This window comes from Schistocerca gregaria, chromosome 4, assembly GCF_023897955.1.
Source record: "Schistocerca gregaria isolate iqSchGreg1 chromosome 4, iqSchGreg1.2, whole genome shotgun sequence".
Classification (NCBI taxonomy): domain Eukaryota; kingdom Metazoa; phylum Arthropoda; class Insecta; order Orthoptera; family Acrididae; genus Schistocerca; species Schistocerca gregaria.
Window position 1 is genome coordinate 89,179,942 of NC_064923.1, and position 21,767 is coordinate 89,201,708.

General features: G+C 45.4%; 1 protein-coding gene across 5 annotated transcripts in view; it reads left to right on the forward strand.

Annotated features, from left to right (window-relative positions):
- Window positions 1-21,767, forward strand: part of LOC126266656 (adipokinetic hormone/corazonin-related peptide receptor variant I-like) — a 1,027,110-nt gene that overhangs the window by 95,596 nt on the left and 909,747 nt on the right. The gene's annotated exons all lie outside the window — the stretch shown is intronic.

A 21,767-nucleotide genomic window follows, 5' to 3' on the forward strand; every position in this document is an offset into this window, starting at 1 on the left:
TCGGAAAGTTGTATTTAGTAAGTCGACTTTAGCAGCACTGTTGTAGTATGTTTCTCCATTAGTATCGCCCAGAGAAGGCATTGTGTCTCGTTGGTAGGATATTTTACATACGATCAGAATCTCTTCGGATTTTCTGACACGTTTCGAGACAGTTTCGTTGTGGAAACAACGTATTACGTCAATATGCATTGAAGTCCGCGCTAAATCGCTAAATCTTGGCGATATTCATTTCGTTCGGGCCGTGCGGGATTAGCCGAGCGGTCTCAGGCGCTGGCAGTCATGGACTGTGCCTCTGGTCCCGGTGGAGTTTCGACTCCTCCCTCGGGTATGGGTGTGTGTGTGTTTGTCCTTAGGATAATTTAGGTTAATTAGTGTGTACGCTTAGGGACTGATGACCGTAGCAGTTAAGTCCCATAAGATTTCACACACATTTGAACATTTTATTCCGTTTATTTATATTTGGCATGCTTTTTTGGTTGTTTCTACAACACTATTCTGACCCGTTATGTGTAACAAGGGGTACCAAACCCGTCGTTTGCCAATTTGTTTGGTATAAATCTCGCAAGTGCTGTCGATACTATTTCTTTGAATTCAAGTCACGTCTGGTCTACACTTACATTGTTAATTTGGAAGGAGTGGAGATTGTCTCTCACGAAGGCGTCAAGTGAATTTTTACCCGTGTTTCTAAGTAGCTATACTTTTCGTTTATTTTTGGAGCGTTTGGGGGTCACAACGTACAATTTTCCTACCACAACCTTGTGTTCACTAATCTCTGTATCCGTTTAGATGCCGGATATTAGCTCAGGATTATTTGTTGCCGAGAAGTGTGTTTTGACAACCGTTTACTGTTCGCTTGGTCTCATGGATATGTAGCCCGACCAAGTCAGACATAGTGACAAGGAGAGGGGTTGCGGGTCAGAATACACTGTTGTTCTGCGTTAACCAACCAGTCTTTTGTTTCTAAGGCTCTTCACAGCCACTGTGATTTTTTGAAGAAACTCATTTTCCTTCCTAGGCTGTCCTTTTACTCGTATTTTGAAATAAACACTCTGTGTAAGTATGTATCAATTAGCTAAATCGTCCACTTGGGACACTGTTACGCTACACAGTAAAGTCACATTAATGTGAGCACCGCCTGTGTTCGACGACAACGTGTAGGAACCTCCCACAGACGGCAGGTGGCAGCACTGGCAGTGGAGAGCGTATTAAGCTCGTCGCGGGGATGCAGAAAACCGTGCACTCACTGTCACCATGCAGAGAGACTTATCTGGCGTCCAAAAGGGCGTTGATCACTGGCTTCCGGTCTAAGGGTGCAAGAATTTCTGAAAGGGCTACGTTCCTGGACTGTCCATGTCCGACTTGGTTAATATATACTATTGGCCATTAAAATTGCTACTCCAAGAAGAAATGCAGATGATAAACAGGTGTTCATTGGACAAATATATTATACTAGAACTCACATGTGATTACATTTCACTCAATTTGGGTGCATAGATCCTGAGAAATCAGTACCCATAACAACCACCCCTGGCCGTAATAACGGCCTTGATACGCCTGGGCATTGAGTAAAGCAAGCTTGGATGGCGAGTACAGGTACAGTTGCCCATGCGGCTTCAACACGATACCACAGTTCATCAAGAGTAGTGACTGGCTGATTGTAACGAGTCAGTTGCTCGGCCACCATTGACCTGACATTTTCAATTGGTGAGAGGTCTGGGGAATGTGCTGGCCAGGGCAGCAGTCGAACATTTTCTGTATCCAGAAAGGCCCCTACAGGGCCTATAACATGCGCTCGTGCGTTTTCCTGCTGAAATGTAGGCTTTCGCAGGGATCGAATGAAGGGTAGAGCTACGAGTCGTAACACATCTGAAATGCAACGTCCACTGCTCAAACTGCCGTCAATCCGAACAAGAGGTGACCGAGACGTGTAACTAATGGCACCCCATTCCATCACGCCGGGTGATACACCAGTACGGCGATGACGAACACACGCTTGCAATGTGCGTTCACCGCGATGTCGCCAAACACGGATGCGACCATCATGATGCTATAAACAGAACCTGGATTCATCCGAAAAGATGACGTTTTGCCATTCGTGCACCCAGGTTCATCGTTGAGTACACCATCGTAGGCGCTTCTGTCTGTGCTGCACCGTCAAGTGTAACCGCAGCCACCGTCTCCGAGCTGACAGTCCATGCTGCTGAAAACGTCGTCGAACTGTTCCTGCAGATGGTTTTTGTCTTGCAAACGTCCCCTTCTGTTGATTCAGGGATCGAGACGTGGCTGCACGATCCGTTACAGCCATGCGGATAAGATGCCTATCATCTCGACTGCTAGTGATACGAGGCCGTTGGGATGCAGCACGGCGTTCCGTATTACCCTCCTAAACCTACCGATTCCATATTCGGCTAATAGTCATTGGATCTCGACCGACGCGAGCACAAATGTCGTGATACGATAAACCGCAATCGCGATAGGCTACAATCCGATCTTCAACAAAGTCGGAAACGTGATGGTACGCATTTCTCCTCCCTACACGAGGCATCACGACAACGTTTCACCAGACAACGCCAATCAACTGCTGTTTGTGTATGAGAAATCGGTTGGAAACTTTCCTTAAACCCAGTGGAGAATGTGTGGGACCACATCGATCGGACTGATCGCGTCATGGGTCCTCAACCGAGAAACTTGGCGCAGATGGACATAGGGCTGCAGTTGGCAAGGCTCTGCATCGCTGTCTGTGGCTCCAGAACCTCACTGAGTCTTTTCCTACACATCCGCGCTGCAAAAGGTTGTTAATCAGGCTTTTGAGATGTGGTGACACGAATGTGACAGCACAGAAGTTATAGTTATGACAGCTTAGAGTAGAAAAGACATAAAAATCAGAAACATATAAATCTTACACATCTCAGTTACTTATACGATAGAAAAGTTATTACGTAAATAGCATGATAGGAGGTATTTTTTCTGTGTATACAACACATTTTTTACGAGTTAATTTTGTTATAAAAATTTTGATTTTGTCTGTTAAATACATACATTTCCAATAATTTCCGATAGACTGCAGTTCTATAATCAACTGAGGAATCTTCCAAGCAAAGGAGGGGAGGTACTGAATTTCTTTTGTCGAAATACCAGACTATCATAAATAGTCGCAGGCATTTACCGAATGTCTACGGATGGAGGAGAATGGAGAAAGTTTCGGTAAGTCTCAGGAAGAAGCTTCGGCCGTCACTAGAAGTATGAAAAGGAAAATGCCTCATCTATCACGTGCAGGCCGGTCGCAAACAACTGTGAGCCCTGCAGTGTTGCACTGTGCGAATACTCATATTTGTGATCGACGAATAACAATCCAGCAACTCAGTGTTATTCTTGACACCTCTGTTGGTAGTGTTGACACTGTTGTCCATTACAGCATATTTTAAGGTTTACTGCCCACTGGTTCCCCCTTAACCCAACTAAATATCTTAAAGGCGCAAGAAGAACAGCTGCGCTGAACAGTTTGCTTGCTATGTGGCTTCTGAAGACGATTTATTGTGAAACACTGTAACAGTGGATGAAACTTGGACTCCGCTCTTTGAGCAACTTGGAATCCTCTCTTTGAGCCTAAAACAAAATGGCAATGCATGGACCGTCCCCAAACAGCTTTTCCTTCGAAGAGGAAAGTCAAAACAACACTCTCATCTGGCTGCCACAGCTGCGATTTTCCAAATCCCTGAAGTGGTTACTGTGTTCGATGTCCTCTCCTCTGGGTCAAACGATCGAAGTCTCCCTTAGGTAGAAACTATTATGGCCACAGGAATGTTAACGCATTTCTTCTCCACTATAACGCAAGGCCACTGTACGAGTCTGTGCACCTGAAAGAGGTCACAAAACTTCGCTGGACTCATCTTCCTCATCCGCTCTATAACCTGGATCTCGCACGTTTTGACTTATCTCTTTGGCCCAATATATGATGGACTCCGCGGGAAGCAACACAGCAATGATGAGGGGGTCGTTGTTACGGCAAGATACTGTAACAGAATGGTGGTGTGACGGCATACAGACTGACACATTAAGGTGGCGTAAAGTCATGGAATTGAACGGAGATTACATTTGAAAATAGGGTTCAATAGCTAAAGAGTTGAGAAGTAATATGGCGTATTTAAATCTCGAATAAAACAATCCTGTTTTGACAAACAAAACTTGCACGATCGTAGTACATTCCACTCAGCAGCAGTTTCGTATAACCGTAGTAGGCACAGGCGCATCCTTTATACAGTCTTGTCATAAACACTGTAAAAAACTTGTAAGATTGTTGCATTGTAGGTTGTCCTGAGAAATAATTGTTCAAGGGAAAAAAAGGTAAGTTACAGCGTTTCCGAGTTAATTAGCAGTAAAGTTAGCCAATCAGGCCGCTGCACGCGCAAATTCTAGCGGCCATCTAGATACGATAATAATGACAGTTGCTCTCATAGAGTAGATTAGGACTGCTCATATTTTTCAAATTATCGGGAATCCGATACATTGATATTTATATACAAGTCATTATCGGCCCTCTACATATCGTAAATAATATCGATAACTTGACGGAAGAAACATCAAAGTACCAGCAAAAAAAAAAAAAAAAAAAAAAAAAATCGGTTGCACATTGTAAATATACTTTCAGTTTTAGAGATGCATGTTCAAGTATTGATTTATTATTAGATATTCTGCACATCAACAAGCTAGCAGCCTGCCAGTCCCCCTTAGAGCAGGAATTGGAAGGAAAACGATGCACGTTCACGCTTGGCGATAACCACTTTGCTGACAACGGTAATTGCAGGTAAGTGCCACAATAAAAGGTGTTCGATCAGTCCGTCGTTCGGTTGTGTCACATATCGGATTTGTCCGGAACACTTTATGTCGACTTCCCTGTTTTTTCATTTCTACGATCGCCAGCGATATAGCAGCTGTAGTGTCAAAATAGTGCATTGAGATTAAATGTTGCAGTTTCTGTTGGCAGCGCAGAGCGCCGCTTTCATCAGCATTTCCCCTCACACGTCTCCGCCCACTCTTGTTATTTAAATTTTAATTCATCAGTTTCAGCAACTGTTTTTCAAGAATGCCGATGTGAAAAACTAACACAGTTTTTAACGCAACTGGTGTTCACATCAGATATCTTGTTGTTCCATTGACACTGCCCCCCCCCCCCCCCCAATGCAATCGGACTTCTTTGTGGCATCTATTCTTGCTTCACACAATGAAAGAGAGAGACTGGAAATGATCAAGACACCTTCGCACGCCGGCCGTTGTGGCCGAGCGGTTCTAGGCGCTTCAGTCTGGAACCGCATGACCGCTACGGTCGCAGGTTTGAATCTTGCCTCGAGCGTGGATGTGTGTGATGTGCTTACGTTAGTTAGGTTTAAGTAGTTGTAAGTTATAGGGGACTGATGACCTCAGATGTTAAGTCCCATAGTGCTCAGAGCCATTTGAACCATTTTTGAACACCTTCCCAAAGTGAAAATATGTTCTACAACAATTTCAAAAGAACAACTTGAAATATTTATAGAGAGTTGCGAAAAAAAATATAATATAAAATAAAAAGATGGGCATTCGGTATTGCCATTTCGATGTCGGCATATCGATACATCGATGATAGAACAACACCTATACATCTCGATATGTTTTGAGATAGATATCAATGCTTTATCGACAGCCCTAGAGTAGATGATAGAGCACGAGACTGCTCAGCCGTTGGCTCGGGTTCGTTCTTGTTAATGTTCAATGACCAGTTTTTGTGTTATTCTCTTGTTCGATTGTAGGTAAGCAAATGGATGCGTTTGGCGACTCTGGCAAGCCAATTGAACTTGCGCGCGCTACGGCCTAAATGGCAAACTTCAATGCCAATTAACTCGGAAATGGCGAAACATTTAGATTTTTTCCTTAACAATTATTTCTTAGCACAACTTACCCTTTAACACTGTTACAAGGTTTTTAGAATGTTTCTGACCACCCTGTATACATGAACATTTAACACAATTCATATAAAAAACGTAAAAATGTAGATTTTACATGACAATATTGTCTAGTTACTAACTCACAGATACATATGTAAAGTCCATATGTAAAATCGAAAAAGAGCAATCATTTTCTATGATTGCGCATATAACACATTATAATACACTACGTGATTTAAAATATCCGGACATTTGGCTGAAAATGACTTAAAAGTTTGTGGCGCCCTCCACCCTTAACATAGATGACAACTTCCACTATCGCAGGCATACATTCAGTCAGGTGATGGAAGGTTTCTTGGGGAATGGCAGCCCATTCTTCACGGAGTGCTGCACTGCGGAGAGGTATCGATGTCGGTCGGTGAGGCCTGGCACGAAGCCGGCGTTCCAAAACATCCCAAATGTGTTCTACAGGATTCACGTCAGGACACTGTGCAGTCCGGTCCAATACAGGAATGTTATTGTCATGTTGTAAGTAGGCTGTTTAGGTTTTTTTGTTCGTAACCCACGTAGCGCTCCGTATGAAAATCACTGACTGTACTGTGTGCAGATTGTGGCTGGTTGGCATTGTTGGAATATTCGCTAGTGTAGTGTTGGGAAGCTGGATGTAAACAGCGCGTAGCGTTGCGCAATTGGAAGTGAGCCGCCAGACGTGGTGGATGTGGGGAGAGAGATGGCAGAGTTTTGAGAGCGGACGATTTGTGAGACTGGATGTCATGAACTGAGAGAGATATATAATGACTTTTGAACACTATTAAGGTATATACATTGTTTTTTCTCCATCAAACTCTTTCATTTGCTAACTATGCCGATCAGTAGTTAGTGCCTTCAGTAGCTTCAGTAGTTAGAATCTTTCATTTAGCTAGCAGTATTGGCGCTTGCTGTATTACAGTAGTTCGAGTAGCGAAGATTTTTGTGGGGTAAGTGATTCATGAAAGGTATAGGTTATTGTTAGTCAGGGCCATTCTGTTGTAGGGATTATTGGAAGTGAGATTGCATTACGCTAAAAAAAAGTGTCAGTTTAGTGGTGGTCAGAATAAGTATATAAAGAAATGTCTGACTACATTCAGTTCTGCTCAGCTGTTTGAAAATCAAATAACGTAGAGGTTTTCCAGCACTGTCATTTAAAAATTTTTCTAAGGGTATGTTTCAATGTATCCACTCCGTCACAGGCCGTGCATTATGAACAGGTGCACGATCGTGTTGAAAGATTCAATCGCCATCCCCGAATTGCTCTTCAATAGTGGGAAGCAAGAAGGTGCTTAAAATATCAATGTAGACCTGTGCTGTGATAGTGCCACGCAAAACAATAATGGGTACAGGCGCCCTCCATGAAAAACACGACCACACCATAACACCACCGTCTACGAATTTTACTGTTGGCACTACGCACGCTGGCAGATGACGTTCACCGGGCATTCGCCATACCCACACTTTGCCATCGGATCGCCGCATTGTGTACCGTGATTCGTCACTCCATACAACGTTTTCCCACTGTTCAGTCGTCTAATGTTTACGTCACTTACACCAAGCGAGGCGCTGTTTCGCGTTTAACGGCGTGATGTGTGGCTTATGAGCAGCCGCTCGACCATGAAAACCAAGTTTTCTCACCTCCACTTAACTGTCATAGCACTTGTAGTGGATCCTGGTGCAGTTTGAAATTCCTGTGTGATGATATGTGCAGATGTCTGCCTATTACACATGACGATCCTCTTCAACAGTCGGCGGTCTCTGTCAGTTAATAGACGAGGTCTGCCTGTACGGTTCTGTGCTATACGCATCCCTTCACGTATCCACTTCAGTATCGCATCGGATCATTGGACGTAGGGATTTTTAGGAGGTTGGAAATCTCGCTTCCAATGACACAAGTGACACCAAATCACCTGACCACGTTCGAAGTCCGTGAGTTCCGCGGAGCGCCTCGTTGTGCTCTCTCACGATATCTAATGACTACTGAGGTCACTGATATGGAGTACCTGGCAGTAGGTGGCAGCACAATTCACCTAATATGAAATATATATATTTTTTCATGTGCCCGGATACTTTTGATCACATAATGTACGTCAGAGTAAGTACTGCAGTAGGAAAAAATTCCTTGATGTGGTACAATACAAAACTAGTCGGAGACACTACTACAATGCTGTTTGCGAACCTTGCAATACCCAGAGGGACTGGACTGAATCTCTCCAAAAGCAGATTACGCGTAGAGCACTGGAGCCGTAATAAGGGATTAAGGTCGCAGAGAGGCAGCGCTCGCCTTTGTGGGACTGGACAGGTAAGTGTTACGCCACGTTTAGCCGTTGAAGAGCCGCCTAAGTGGAAACGTAAGAGCAAGTGCTGGTGAGCCTCGTCGTCGTTGTCAAAGGGCGCACAGTATGTGAGTTCCGTCGGGGCAGAATGGCTGGTTCCCGGAAAATGAGTCTGTTGTACCGTGTCAACGATGTTCGAACAGGGCGTACAGCTAGTACAGTGACGTGTGTGTGTATGCGGAGGCAGAGAACGGAAGAGCGTCGTACACAGAGACGAGTGGGTAGCTGCTCACAGAGTGCGACCGCAGCGCGGGTGACCGCCACCTTGTCAGTACTTGTCTCTCTCACAGAACAGCCTCGTCCGCGGTGTTGGCTGGACGTCAGAGCACTGGGGGAGGTGCGGCATTCGCTGACGTTCCGACGCCGTCTGCCGAAGTCGGCACTTGGGGAGTGCATGCCACTGTGTCTGCTTCCACCGCCGTCTAGACCGCAATGGGCAGCAACGCCGTCACCAGCGTGTTGATGGCAAACTTTATTGTTACAAAATGAGTAATAGATTTCAGCTACAATGTTGGCCGTGAGCATCTTAGACAAGACGGTCTTGACAACAATGGGGCAGACCGCATTGTTGTTTGAAATGGCTGCCAAACGTCCAGTACGACAGTTTTGGGAGTCACTGGCTGTAACGTGCTGCCCCACCTACCACGTAATGCCGGCCGGAGTGGCCGTGCGGTTCTAGGCGCTACAGTCTGGAACCTCGAGACCGCTACGTTCGCAGGTTCAAATCCTACCTCGGGCATGTATGTGTGTGATGTTTATAGGTTAGTTAGGTTTAAGTAGTTCTAAGTTCTAGGGAACTGATGACCTCAGAAGTTGTCCCCCATAGTGCTCAGAGCCATTTGAACCATTTTATTACGTACTGAGAGCAATATGGAAAGCAGCAACCAAAGAGGGTATAGAGTCCGACGTACTGCCCATACTACAAGAACCTGTGCATGCAGTGTTTCATCAGGACAACGCACGACCAAATGTGGCGAGAAGTATATTAGCGTCCTTACGGCAGTTGGCACAACTGCTTCGGTGGCCTGCACATTCGCCTGACTTCTTCCCCGCTCGAAGTGTTTGGGTACGGTTGGTAGGCAACTCGTTGGTTCTGGTCTTCCTGCAACCACGGCCAATGTTTTGTGTTCGTGCCTACAAGCGTGGCATTGTGTTCCTCAGCAGCATAGCCAGGTACTCTTCAGTGCTGTGTGAGCAACTCGTGGTCTTAAGGTTGACATTGCTGGCTGTCGACGACAGGGCTCCCGGTTCGATTCCCAGACGCGCAAGTCGTGAAATAGCAAAAAAAAAAAAAAAAAAAAAAAAGACGTGCACAAGGCAGCCGAACGTTTCAGATCGGGTCTTCTAACCAAAAGTGCCATTTGCACATTTGTTACGCCATGCCATGCCATGTTACGAGGTCCGTAAGCTTTGATTGCAGCACGCGTCAGCTTCACACCGAACAGGATTCTGACAGTGACAGCGCATGGACAGTTCTGTAATTCTAATAACTTTCATGGTTCCGTGCCTCAATCAATAAAGATTGAGCCCTTTTAGTATTGCTTTGTTGTCTGCCTGTCTATCTATCCGTCTGTCTGTCTCTTCGACTTTTCAGAATCCTTTTTCTCGGAAATGGATAGACGAATCAATCTGAAATTTACATCATATATTAAGGTCTACGGTTCCTTGGCGAAGTAAAAAAGTGAGACTTCTACGTCAGTGCAGTAAAGAGATACGGCCATCAATGTCACACATTTTGATATTCGTAAACTTACTCATGGAAAAGTATAGTGAACTTTCCTTTAGTCTAGAGTCATATTGCCTATAAGCAATGTTTCACTGTACAAGTAAAGGGAAAATATCAGAAAATTGTTAATCTGTGATTATATCACATAGAAAAATATTTTTTGTTGTTTGTTGTCACAACTACACTTCAAACTCGAAATTAAATAAAATCTGGAAAGTCTTGAGAACCCCTGGGACGGAGATCGTGTCAGTACCAATGTCGATAAGAGGCAAACATCGGAGAGATTCTCGATTCTTGGAAAGGGTGAACTCTCTGTATGCGTAATTAAGTTTGTATTAAACACTCAGTTCGCGAATCCTACTTGCACCTAGGCAGTTTCTTGTATACTCACGTCCCTAATCAGTGGAGTGAATTGCACTGTAACCACACGTGTCCTTGCTGCTACACTACTGGAAATGGAAAAAAGAACATATTGACACCGGTGTGTCAGACCCACCATACTTGCTCCGGACACTGCTAGAGGGCTGTACAAGCAATGATCACACGCACGGCACAGCGGACACACCAGAAACCGCGGTGTTGGCCGTCGAATGGCGCTAGCTGCGCAGCATTTGTGTACCGCCGCCGTCAGTGTCAGCCAGTTTGCCGTGGCATACGGAGCTCCATCGCAGTCTTTAACACTGGTAGCATGCCGCGACAGCGTGGACGTGAACCGTATGTGCATTTGACGGACTTTGAGAGAGGGCGTATAGTGGGCATGCGGGAGGCCGGGTGGACGTACCGCCGAATTGCTCAACACGTGTGGCGTGAGGTCTCCACAGTACATCGATGTTTTCGCCAGTGGTCGGCGGAAGGTGCACGTGCCCGTCGATCTGGGACCGGACTGCAGCGACCCACGGATGCTCGCCAAGACCGTAGGATCCTACGCAGTGCCGTAAGGGACCGCACCGCCACTTCCCAGCAAATTAGGGACACTGTTGCTCCTGGGGTATCGGCGAGGACCATTCGCAACCGTCTCCATGAAGCTGAGCTACGGTCCCGCACACCGTTAGGACGTCTTCCGCTCACGCCCCAACATCGTGCAGCATGGAGGGACGAATGGAGACGTGTCGTCTTCAGCGATGAGAGTCGCTTCTGCCTTGGTGCCAATGATGGTCGTATGCGTGTTTGGCGCCGTGCAGGTGAGCGCCACAATCAGGACTGCATACGACTGAGGCACACAGGGCCAACACCCGGCATCATGGTGTGGGGAGCGATCTCCTACACTGGCCGTACACCTCTGGCGATCTTCGAGAGGACACTGAATAGTGCACGGTACATCCAAACTGCCATCGAACCCATCGTTCTACCATTCCTAGACCGGCAAGGGAACTTGCTGTTCCAACAGGACAATGCACGTCCGCATGTATCCCGTGCCACCCAACGTGCTCTAGAAGGTGTAAGTCAACTACCCTGGCCAGCAAGATCTCTGTCCCCCATTGAGCATGTTTGGGACTGGTTGAAGCGTCGTCTCACGCGGTCTGCACGTCCAGCACGAACGCTGGTCCAGCTGAGGCGCCAGGTGGAAATGGCAAGGCAAGCCGCCCCACAGGACTACATCCAGCATCTCTACGATCGTCTCCATGGGAGAATAGCAGCCTGCATTGCTGCGAAAGGTGGATATACACTGTACTAGTGCCGACATTGTGCATGCTCTGTTGCCTGTGTCTATGTGCCTGTGGTTTTGTCAGTGTGATCATGTGATGTATCTGACCCCAGGAATGTGTCAATAAAGTTTCCCCTTCCTGGGACAATGAATTCACGGTGTTCTTATTTCAATTTCCAGGAGTGTATTTTCACAAACAGTAGGGTATATAAATATGCTTATTCTAAGAGTTTCACGGGAAGTATGGGTAGCGAAAACGTAATTGTCAAAGATATGCGGAGTTTTGGAAATGCGATAGGATGGAAGAGAGTACAAGTTATGTTTTGTTACGTCTGTGGGAAGCAAATAAAGACTGTCATATGATGAAAAGCTTCAGCGTGGCTTGGTCATTCAATATGTTACAATGCATACATGTAACAAAGCTATGTTTCTTTCCACTGATACTGCGTCTCGAAGAACGAGTGCGTGTAACATCCCCCTCTCACACCCCCATGCCAGTGGGACCATTTCATATGGACGCTGCGTTGCTATCTTCCGAATTAGGACATCTCAATACTGTACTGCTTATTAATGGGCCGAGTATTGAAACTAAACTAAAAATAAACTCCGCCCGAACAGTCCATGAAGGTCCAACGGTACCGACCGGTCGCCGTGTCATCCTCTGCCCACAGCAGTCACTCGATGCGGATATGGAGGGGCATGTGGACAGCACACCGCTCTCCCGGCTGTATGTCACTTTACGAGACCGGAGCCGCTACTTCTGAATCAAGTAGCTCCTCAGTTTGCCTCAGAAGCGCTGAGTGTACCCCGTTTGCCAACAGCGTTCGGCAGACCGGATGGTCACCCATCCAAGTGCTAGCCCACCACGACTGCGCTTAACTTCAGTGATCAGACGGGAACCGCTAATACCATTACAGCAAAGCCGTTGGCATATACAGCACCTCATTAGCACGTTAAGCGACATGTCCCTCTCTACGCAGGCGAGACTTGAATGACGAAGCGATGCTATTTCTAGGAAGAAAGTGTTCCATGAATCTCGTGCTGAACGATCTGCCCGTCTGTCCAGCCTAAAAACGGTCACATCTCCTACATTTCATTTTTGGATCGTCGACCGAGTAAACGCGTTACGTTTGCGTGTGGCTAGCCGTAATACCTTACCTAAAGGGATGCTGCAGTGAAAACCCATAATCGCTCCCGTTCTGTGAAGGAAAGAAAAAACCGCTAGTCTGTCAGATATTCTGCCATAGTATGAGAGTGCAGTAAACCTGCTTTTCCTTTGCCCTTCGATTCCCCCGCAAAGAGTAATTTCTATATCGAACTCTGTCTTTATGACGATTTTTTGTAAGCTGTGTTCTGGTTCAGTCCGACAAAACACGCGTAAGTGTGGCGCTTTTCCCATTTTACATGTGAATTTCACATCTGGTATAGTAAGCTGTTACGTAGTTTGACGGCAATATCATGCGAAATTTATATTTTACGATTTTTGTGTGCATTGTATTAAATACTTTCCTATACAGGGTGGTCCATTTCACAATATATATAAATGACCTAGTAGATAGTGTCGGAAGTTCCATGTGGCTTTTCGCGGATGATGCTGTAGCATATGGAGAAGTTGCAGCATTAGAAAATTGTAGAGAAATGCAGGAAGACCTGCAGCGGACAGGCACTTGGTGCAGGGAGTGGCAACTGACCCTGAACATAGACAAATGTAATGTATTGCGAATACATTGAAAGAAGGATCCTTTATTGTATGATTATATGATAGCGGAACAAACACTGGTAGCATTTACTTCTGTAAAATATCTGGGAGTATGCGTGCATAACGATTTGAAGTGTAATGATCATATAAAATTAATTGTTGGTAAGGCGGGTACCGGGTTGAGATTCATTGGGAGAGTCCTTAGAAAATGTGGTCCATCAACAAAGGAGGTGGCTTACAAAACACTTGATCGACCTATACTTGAGTATTGCTCATCAGTGTGGGATTCGTACCAGATCGGGTTGACGGAGGAGATGGAGAAGATCCAAAGAAGAGCGGCGCGTTTCGTCACCGGGTTATTAACTAATCGTGATAGCGTTACGGAGATGTTTAGCAAACTCAAGTGGCAGACTCTGCAAGAGAGGCGCTCCGCATCGCGGTGTAGGTTGCTCGCCAGGTTTCGAGAGTGTGCGTTTCTGGATGAGGTATCGAATATCACGAATGTAAAATTAGAGAGATTCGAGCGCGCACGGAAACTTTCTGGCACTCATTCTTCCCGCGAACCATACGCGACTGGAACAGAAAAGGGAGGTAATGACAGAGGCACGTAAAGTGCCCTCCGCCACACATCGTTGGGTGGCTTGCGGAGTATAAATGTAAATGTAGATGTAGATCGTGACAGAATAAATATCTCAAGAAATAAGCGTCAAACAAAAAACCACAAAGATCGAAACCAGATGGCGCTATATTGGTCGCTAGATGGCGCTGCCATGGGTCAAACTGATACCAACAACGTTTTTAAATAGGAGCTCTCATTTTTTATTACATATTCGTTTAGTACGTAAAGAAATTTAAATGTTTTAGTTGGACCACTTTTTTCGCTTTGTGATAGATGGCGCTGTAATAGTCACAAACATATGGCTCACAATTTTAGACGAACAGTTGGTAACGGTAGGTTTTTTAAATTAAAATACAGAACGTAGGTACGTTTGAACATTTTATTTCGGTTGTTCCATGTACCTTTGTGAACGTATCATTCCTGATCCTGAGAACGCATGTTGTTACAGCGTGATTACCTGTAAATACCACATTAATGCAATAAATGCTCAAAATGATGTCCGTCAACCTCAATGCATTTGGCAATACGTGTAACGACATTCCTCTCAACAGTGAGTAGTTCGCCTTCCGTAATGTTCGCACATGCATTGACAATGCGCTGACGCATGTTGTCAGGCGTTGTCGGTGGATCACGATAGCAAATATCCTTCATCTTTCCCCACTGAAAGAAATCTGGGGACGTCAGATCCGGTGAATGTGCGGGCCATGGTATGGTGCTTCGACGACCAATCCACCTGTCATGAAATATGCTATTCAATACCACTTCAACCGCACACGAGCTATGTGCCGGACACCCATGTTGGAAGTACATCGCCATTCTGTCATGCAGTGAAACATCTTGTAGTAACATCGGTAGAACATTACGTAGGAAATCAGCATACATTGCACCATTTAGATTGCCATCGATAAAATGGGGTCCAATTATCTTTCCCCCCCATAATGCCTCGCCATACATTAACCCGCCAAGGTCACTGATGTTCCACTTGTCGCAGCCATCGTGGATTTTCTGTCGCCAAATAGTGCATGGTATGCCGGTTTACGTTACCGCTGTTGGTGAATGACGCTTCGTGCAAAAAATCTATCATCGTCCCGTAATTTCTCTTGTGCCCAGTGGCAGAACTGTACACGACGTTCAGAGTCGTCACCATGCAATTCCTGGTGCATAGAAATATGGTACGGGTGCAATCGATGTTGATGTAGCATTCTCAACATCGACGTTTTGGAGATTCCCGATTCTCGCGCCATTTGTTTGCCACTGATGTGCGGATTAGACGCGACAGCAGCTAAAACACCTACTTGGGCACCATTATTTGTCGCAGGTCGTCGTTGACGTTTCACATGTGGCTGAACACTTCTTGTTTCTTTAAATGACGTAACTATCCGGCGAACGGTTTGGACACTTGTATGATGTCGTCCAGGATATCAAGCAGCATACATAGCACACTCCTGTTGGGCATTTTGATCACAATAGCCGTACATCAACACGATATCGACATTTTCCTCAATTGTTAAACGGTCCACTGGCGGAATGTTACGTGATACCACGTACTTATACGTTTGTGACCATTAGAGCGCTATCTACGACAAAGTGAAAAAAGTGGTCCAACTAAAACATTCATATTTATTTACGTACTACACGAATATGTAATAGAAAATGGTGGTTGCTATTTTAAAAAACGCAGTTGATATCCGTTTCACCTATGGCAGCACCATCTAGCGGGCCAACCATAGCGCCATCTGGTTTCCCCCTTCAAGCTAGACGAGTTTCGTTCTTTCTAGTTTTTTCGTTTGATGCCTATTTCCTGAGATATTCGGCTCGGTCTCTACCAATGGACCACCCTGTGCCCGTACCTACTATAATTGTGAGAAACGACAATTTCGAACGCCATGACTATTACCCGTTGTTTCCCCAACACTGATGTGTCGAATGTATTGTGCTTCAAACATAGTCATTATTTAATGATGTATGTAATTTTTTATATACAGGATGTCCCGCCTGCCTCTGCGACCTCACATATTTACTAAATGAAACAAATGGTGAAAAATGTGATTTGCGAGGGTTGCACCTGTGTCAGAGGTTCACGCAATGGACAGGATTGCACAATCCATAGAAGTGAACAAACATTAACTTTCAGTACAGACTCTCGTTCGTTTAATTGGCCCTTGTGTGTTTCTTAATATGGAAATGAAAACTAGAGGCATAACTTACTGATGGCAGATTTGGTACAACCTGTTCTAAACCTCTCACCTTCTGAAATACTTGCAAGGTAACCTCCCCATCGCACCCCCCGTAGATTTAGTTATAAGTTGGCAGAGTGGTTAGGCCTTGAAAACCTGAACACAGATCAATCGAGAAAACAGGAAGAAGTTTTGTGGAACTATGAAAAAAATAAGCATTATATACAAACTCAGTAGTCCATGCGCAAGATAGGCAACATCAAGGAGAGTGTGAGCACAGTAGCGCCGTGGTTCCGTGGTTAGCGTGAGCAGCTGCGGAACGAGAGGTCCTTCGTTCAAATTTTTTCTTGAGTTAAAAGTCTACCTTTTTTTTTGACGAAGTTATGATCTGTCCGTTCGTTCATTGACGTCTCTGTTCACTGTAATAAGTTTAGTGTCTGCGTATTGCTAACGGACCGCAAAACCGTGCAATTAGTAGACGAAAGGACGTGCTCTTCCAATGGGAACCGAAAACATTTGATCGCAAAGTCATAGGTCAACCGATTCCTCCACAGGAAAACATGTCTGATATATTCTATACGACACTGTTAACGGCATGTGCATCACATGACAGGAATATGTTGTTTAGGTGTAGCGTCCCCATACTACGGCGCAGTTACCTCGCATGGGACGGACGGACGGACATATAATAATTGTCTGAAAACAAGAAATTAAACTTTTCACTTGAGGGAAGACTTGAACCAAGGACCTCTCGTTCCGCAGCCGTTCACAATAACCCCCCTTTTTTTTCTTTTTTTCTTTTTTTAATCTCATTTTGATCGCTTTTGTTCGTTGCATCTGCTCGGGGCGGACGTCGTAAGACATCCGTTTAAGTTCTTTGTTGATCCATTAACTCAGTTTTTTTTTTTTTTTTATTACAGAGGGCAGCTAGCCCTCTGACCGAACACGCTGAGCTACCGTGCCGGCTGCCCACGGACCACGGCGCTCCTAAGCTCGCACAGTCCTTGATGTTGCCTATCTTGCGCATGGACTACTCAGTTTGTATGTTTTGCTTATTTTTTTCATACTTCCACACAACTTCTTCGTGTTTTCTCGATTGATCTGTGTTCAGTTTTTCGTGGCTTATCCACTGTGCCAACTTATAACTAAATCTGAGTGGGGTGCGATGGGGAGGTTCCCTTGTTAGACTTTAAAGTATGGCAACGGTGCTAGAGTTTCTGTCGTAAAGCGCAGAGCGATAGTTGCCTGCTCTGTCCTGAACCCTGCTGTAAACAGGCTAATGTAGCATCAATTAATAAAGCAGTCAGAATCGAAATAATAACTTATTTGAAAATGGTGACCATTACGGCCTTTACGCTGGCCGTCTTCAGATCTAACATACTGTAAAAACAAAAAGAGGGCGAAATTAAATGGGAAAATCAGAAAATGACATAGTATGCGAGGAAATAAAGACCAACAAGAGTTAAAAGTTAAAATCACTTAGCATTTACCAAAACGGCTACAGCCGGCGGTGCAAGGAATAGTTGCATGAAATAATGATCATTTACTGCTGCTAATGCCAACCTGTCACGGGTTGAATAGAGCGGAAAACTCGCTGTCGTGCGGCATGACGTCAGCGTCAGCCGATGGGCAATGACTTATGAATTGATGGCTTCAGGTGAACGAATAATTATATGAAAGAAAACATAAAAGTAATTGTATAACACTAAGCAAAAAGTAAGTTACACATTACTATTTCAGCTCGTTGATAGTAAAAGCGTAAGCTAAAAACGTTTCAAATTAAAAGAGCCAATGTGATACGCCATATGGTAATTGATCGCCAGCTGGTGGCGTTGTTTGGTACTTGAAGGAACGCTGTTTCATAGAGACGTCGTTAAGAAAGCTGCTGCAAGTGAAAGAGGACGCCGTATGTTGCTATGACGATGTCGTGTGGTTATCGATGTGCACCGGCAAAGGTGGCTTGGGAGACAGTACTGGTGCCAGTGCGTTGAATGTTTGTAAAAAAAGGCAGAAGATCAGTCATTTTAGTTATTTGTAAGCTAATTTTCGCATAAAAAATATGTAATCAATTTGAGATCCCTTTCCATAACACTCGTTACTTAGCGAGAATAAAGAGATAGTTGCGTTTCACAAGAACGATATTTTCTGAATCCGTGCTGTCTGTCTGTGTGTGTGAATAAACCGTTTTCCTCAAGGTAATCCATAACGTTCGAAAACAGTCTACGTTCCAAAGTCCTACTGCAATTCGACGTTAGTGGCGAGGACTTATAATTCATCGGATTACTCCTACTACCTTTCTTGAGTATTGACATGACCTTACTTTACAGTCTTTAGGTACAGATCTTTCGTCGAGTGCCGGCCAGGGTGGCCGAGCGGTTCTAGGCGCTACAGTCCGGAACTGTGCTACCGTCCTGCCTCGAGCATGGATGTGTGTGATATCCTTAGGTTAGTTGGGTTTAAGTAGTTCTAAGTCCTAGGGGACTGATGACCTCGGAAGTTAAGTCCCAGAGTGGTCAGAGCCATTTGAACCATTTTTTTTTCATCGAGCGATCGGTTGTATCTGATTGCTAACTTTTGATCTGTTGTATCAGCATACTCTGAAAGGAACCTGACTGGTACACGCTCTGGACCGGAGGACTTACCTTTATTACGTGACTGAAGCTGCTGTGATACGTCGTGGATACGTACTTTTAAGTTACTTATGTTGGCCACAGTTCTTGATTACATTCCCGAAATACACTCCTGGAAATTGAAATAAGAACACCGTGAATTCATTGTCCCAGGGAGGGGAAACTTTATTGACACATTCCTGGGGTCAGATACATCACATGATCACACTGACAGAACCACAGGCACATAGACACAGGCAACAGAGGATGCAGAATGTCGGCACTAGTACAGTGTATATCCACCTTTCGCAGCAATGCAGGCTGCTATTCTCCCATGGAGACGATCGTAGAGATGCTGGATGTAGTCCTGTGGAACGGCTTGCCATGCCATTTCCACCTGGCGCCTCAGTTAGACCAGCGTTCGTGCTGGACTTGCAGACCGCGTGAGACGACGCTTCATCCAGTCCCAAACATGCTCAATGGGGGACAGATCCGGAGATCTTGCTGGCCAGGGTACTTGACTTACACATTCTAGAGCAAGTTGGGTGGCACGGGATACATGCGGACGTGCATTGTCCTGTTGGAACAGCAAGTTCCCTTGCCGGTCTAGGAATGGTAGAACGATGGGTTCGATGACGGTTTGGATGTACCGTGCACTATTCAGTATCCCCTCGACGATCACCAGAGGTGTACGGCCAGTGTAGGAGATCGCTACCCACACCATGATGCCGGGTGTTGGCCCTGTGTGCCTCTGTCGTATGCAGTCCTGATTGTGGCGCTCACGTGCACGGCGCCAAACACGCATACGACCATCATTGGCACCAAGGCAGAAGCGACTCTCATCGCTGAAGACGACACGTCTCCATTCGTCCCTCCATTCACGCCTGTCGCGACACCACTGGAGGCGGGCTGCACGATGTTGGGGCGTGAGCGGAAGACGGCCTAACGGTGTGCGGGACCGTAGCCCAGCTTCATGGAGACGGTTGCGAATGGTCCTCGCCGATACCCCAGGAGCAACAGTGTACCTAATTTGCTGGGAAGTGGCGGTGCGGTCCCCTACGGAACTGCTTAGGATCCTACGGTCTTGGCGTGCATCCGTGCGTCGCTGTGGTCCGGTCCCAGGTCGACGGGCACGTGCACCTTCCGCCGACCACTGGCGACAACGTCGATGTACTGTGGAGACCTCACGCCCCACGTGTTGAGCAATTCGGCGGTACGTCCACCCGGCCTCCCGCATGCCCACTATACGCCCTCGCTCAAAGTCCGTCAACTGCACATACGGTTCACGTCCACGCTGTCGCGGCATGCTACCAGTGTTGAAGACTGCGTTGGAGCTCCGTATGCCACGGCAAACTGGCTGACACTGACGGCGGCGGTGCACAAATGCTGCGCAGCTAGCGCCATTCGACGGCCAACACCGCGGTTCCTGGTGTGTCCGCTGTGCCGTGCGTGTGATCATTGCTTGTACAGCCCTCTCGCAGTGTCCGGAGGAAGTATGATGGGTCTGACACACCGGTGTCAATGTGTTCTTTTTTCCATTTCCAGGAGTGTATTTACTTCGTCTTCTCCGGTGAATAAATTTTGGACAACGGTGCTTTTGTAACTGCGTTGAAATGGCAGTTTCGTCGATAACATTACCATCGCAAACATGCAGCGAGGGTATTGGCTGTGTCTTCCCATTGGCTTATCTCACACACGCCCAGAATCTCTTCAGAGCTTCTGCCAGATTTCGTTGTGGAAATTACTAAAAGTATCTCGCACTGAAGTTCGCACTAAATTTTGTACCCGTTATCCTTCGTGTTTTAGTATGCCTGTTAATACCGATTAAACGGATATCACACTAAACGCGTGCACGTAATATTTCGGTTTCAAAAACGAAGCTTTCCGTCCATAGAGAGCGTCGTGTGAAATACGTGATGAGCGGTATTTGCATCGGCTGATTCCGGCTACACATTGAAAAAATGGAAGTGAAAATATACGCCGCAACGTCAGAGAAAATGAGTCTGACGACTCTTAGGATATATCGGGATTTATCTGCCGACAAAATTTCTTAGTATTTCCAGGGATACTTTCAGAGGATTTCGGTATAAAGTGCTCTGCCGTGGATCATTACAGAGTAATGCTGTAATTATGATTTATTAGATATGTCACTGCAGTTATCTTTATTTATAGGAAAAAACTTTTACAACGATGCAAAAGTCTGTAACTGGACAACACGAAACAAGGAGTAATGCAACAACCATCAAACGAATGTAGTAGTAGTGTAGTGGGTTTGCCGCCATCTATGGGAAAATATGTCAACATAGCGCATGTTTTGATGGTCTTCCATTGCATTGAAGGAACCCACACACGAGGTACACTTCGAAAAACTCATAAGTGAACGTTTACTGCTGTATATGACTGGTAACGAACAAATATTGAATATCGAAAACAAAGAGACAGTCCGAACAGTATCGACTGCAATCTTGAGATTGGTAACAAAAGTGGGCTGCACTGTTGTCGACAACAGGTACCACGCATGAATGGAACAAGTTTTTCCAAACACGAGACACAGTGTTTACCGTCGATATCTGGAGTGTTATGCGTATGGAGACGATGTGGTGATTTCGGAAGAAAATAAGGAGAAATCGGAAAAATACATGGCAGAGTAAATGAAGAAGCAGCCATGGATACAAGCTTAACAAAAAGTGATGTACTGAAAATTAGCAAGAAAAATGAAAGATGGAAGTTTAACAGAAAATATTATCAAAAAAGTAGATGCAGCCATGTATTTCGGAAATAAATTAACAAAAATCGTAAATGTCAAGGATAAAATTTCAGAGAACAGAAAATTGTTCGAAATTTTATTGTTATGCATCGGACATAATTAGAAAGAAAAAAAACTGCCAAAGCAGTTGGACATGGACAAAGAATGATCTCAGCAGAATGCAAGCTCAGTAATGCGCTTTATACGAAGGAACCTGGATGAGACTAGAAGAGACAGGATAAGGAAAGAAACGATACGAAAC